Genomic DNA, 3,167 nt, shown 5'->3' with positions numbered 1-3,167 from the left:
TTTTTTTTTTTTTTATCTCAAAGGAGATTGGAATAAGATACATCTTATATTGATATGAACTCATTAACATAAAAAGAAAACCTACTCCCAAATGAGATTACAATCATAGTATAAGGGTTAGAACATACAACACATATTTTTTGGGAACACAATTCAATCGTAACATCAGCCTACCTCTTGAGTAACACCAGGAATTTCTGCCCTTCCCCAAATAGCTCACAACATTCTTACTTCATCAATTGAAGTCTCATATCCAAATTTCATAATTCAGTTAAAATAAAAACATGTTAGTGAATAAGTCACACTCATTTACATTTAATTCTAAACTTAATTATAGGGTCAATGTTGAAATTCAAAGGCTTATATTATCATACCTCCATATATTTATTTTTCAGTTCCAAAAGACCTTTGCAATCTATTTACTTATTTTGATAAAATTCTGTTTTCAGATAAGAGGTATGATATTTAATCATTCTCATTATTTCTCCAGTTTATAGAAAGATAATAGTTTTTCTTCTATATATTTGACACATCTAAGTTTTTTTTTTTTAATTGTGATTTGGGTGCAAATTTACACCAAAGATTTGTTTTGCTCTCAACAGTTCATACACATTTTGTTTCACTACACCAATTACAATCCCAACAGTAAACAACTCTCCTCCTATCACCTCCCTATGACTACCCCTTTCCTGTGTTCTTATCTACACATTCTTGTCTGTCCAGTTTTCCCCCTGTGCAAATGCTGCCCCTCTGATTTCTCATGATTGATTGATCTAAGGGGTGCATAGCCCTAAAATAGGTGGGTGCATCTCCTTGGGGTAGGTGTCATGCTCACAGGACTTTCTACTGTTTGGCTGAGAGCTAATCCAAAGAATTGAGTCCAGTTCCAGGTTTGAAGTATAATCTAAGGCCATAGTTTCAAGAGTTTCAGCAGTCTCTATCCAATCAGTAATTCTGGTCATTTTAAAATTTTATTCCACATTTTTCCTCCCAGTCTATGCAGGATCTCCAATTTTGATCTCTTTCAAGTGGTTGGCATTGGTAGCCAGCCACCATTTAGTTCTTTTGGTCTGAAGGTCTTGAAGGCTGAGGTTCTCATGGTCCATCAGACCCTTGGACTAATCATTTCCATATGACTTTAATTTCTTTCACTCTTCTTTACTCCAGACAAAGGGAGACCAACAGTTGCATCTTAGATGGTTACTAGAAAACTTTTAAGACCCCAGTTGCTGCTCATCAAAATAGGATGTAGAACAAAATTTTTATGTACTATGTTGTAGCATAGTTCCTAAGGCATTTGACTGCTAACCAGAAGGCTGGTGGTTCAAACCGACAAGCAACTCCTCGGAAGGAAGATGGGGCAATCTACTTCCATAGTGATACTGCCTCGGAAACCCAAGGAGGAGTCACTATGAGTTGAGTCCAACTTGACGGCACATAACAACAACAAAAACATGTTGTGCCAAATGAGCTTGATGTCTTTCAAGACCATGATCTCAAGCCTGCAGGCCCAGTGACTCACTCCTTCAAGGTGCTTGGTTGCCACTGAGAAGCTACTCTAACCTTGTCCCCTGTTAGTTCTATACTGTATATGGATATTTTTATAGGACAAATTCACAATGTAGGAATATCATCAGCCAAACCTATCTATGGTTATAGGTATATTCTCATTCACCTATCCACACCTGATATTCTCACCTATCTATGCATCCACCCATAGACTAGTGTTTGTTGTTACTGCTAATGCAGTATTGTGTATGTAATAGTATATGCCACTGTTGTCTGTACCTTTTCTGCATCTCTCTCTTTTTTCCTATTGTTATTGTGCTAGTCACACACTTTTGTTATATTGCCTTTCCCTTCACCTAAATCAACATATGACTCTTAACTAGTCCGAAATGTCCCCTCCTCTTCCCTCCCATCCATGGTAACCAACTAAGTACATGTCCTTCCCTAAATAAACCTTTCCTTGACTTTTTATAATAATGGACTCAAAAATATAGAATGCTTCACAAATTTCTGTGTCATCCTTGCTCAGGGGGCATGCTAATCTTTTCTGTGTCATTTCAGTTTTAGTATATGTGCTGCTGAAGTAAGCACATATTTGCCACATCTAAGTTTGAAGCCACCTCTAGATCTTTACCCATCTGTTGCAACAGTTCTTTAATGTGGTTCCATTTTCAAGCAGAATTTAGATGAATTATAAAGTAGTGAAGACTTTCTGGAATCGAAAATAAAAGTGATTCTCATTGCTAACTTCCCCCCTGGTTAAGTTTTCAAACTTAGAAAAAGGCATAAGGAAAATATCAAATCCTTGATACTTTCAGTAAAAATGACTTCATGGTATAGATTAAATCAAAAGTAGGTAATAAAACCTGATTGATTAATATTTCTGAAAGATTTAAAATGGCTCCTATAGAAAGTGTCAGTTACACAAAAAGCTGATAAAAATCATAAGCATATTGTTCTACAGTACCCTGGCTTTCAGCTTAATGTAGATAGGGGCCTGTCTTGAAGAGATTGGAGAGTATGTATTTTAATCGATGGAGTAAAATCCTACAAGATACAGGGGAAACCAAACCTTTTTAAGAGCATCGTATTGACAAAAGCAGAAATATGGCCCAAAAAAGAACAAACACTTTACCAAATGAAGTTGCTGGGCCCTCAAAGTGCTACTATCAACACACAGTCTAAAAAGCTATTTATCTGCCAACACAGTGAATTTCTTACGACTCACTTGACAAAATCAAGAGGGTAATAGCTAAGAGTGATAAAGAATCACTCTTGGACTGCATCATTAGACTTTGTTGAAGAAACCTTCCTTGTCCCCTGTGGTAGTCAAGGTTAACTGTCACATATTAGCTAAAATAGTTCTACAAAGAATCTTTTCCCTATTATTAATTTACCATTGGTACAGTTTATATTATCCTTGTTCCACGTCCTCTTCTGAATCCGGCTTGAACCTCTGGAAGTTCTCTATCAATATAGTGCTGCAAACAAACGTGGAACAAGGGATATCATAGCTGTTGTCACATGGATCTTGGCTCAAGGCAAAGAATACCAGAAAGATGTTTACTTCTGTTTTATTGACTATGCAAAGGCATTTGATTGTGTGGATCATGACAAATTATGGATAACATTGAGAAGAATGGGAATTCCCAAGCACT

At 36.5% G+C, this 3,167-nt stretch overlaps 1 non-coding gene across 1 annotated transcript; it reads right to left on the bottom strand.

The window, feature by feature from the left end:
* Positions 1-1,993: 1,993 nt before the first annotated feature.
* On the bottom strand, positions 1,994-2,100 carry LOC122151151. The gene has a single exon (XR_006164003.1). It is a non-coding gene; the product is annotated as a U6 spliceosomal RNA (small nuclear RNA).
* Between the last annotated feature and the right edge of the window lie 1,067 nt (positions 2,101-3,167).

The sequence above is a fragment of the Orycteropus afer genome, unplaced genomic scaffold, assembly GCF_000298275.1.
Source record: "Orycteropus afer afer isolate SDZICR_OR568_19922 unplaced genomic scaffold, OryAfe1.0 scaffold00012, whole genome shotgun sequence".
NCBI classification, from domain to species: domain Eukaryota; kingdom Metazoa; phylum Chordata; class Mammalia; order Tubulidentata; family Orycteropodidae; genus Orycteropus; species Orycteropus afer.
The sequence above is the reverse complement of the archived record's forward strand: the minus strand, read 5'-3'. Positions and strand labels throughout refer to the sequence as shown.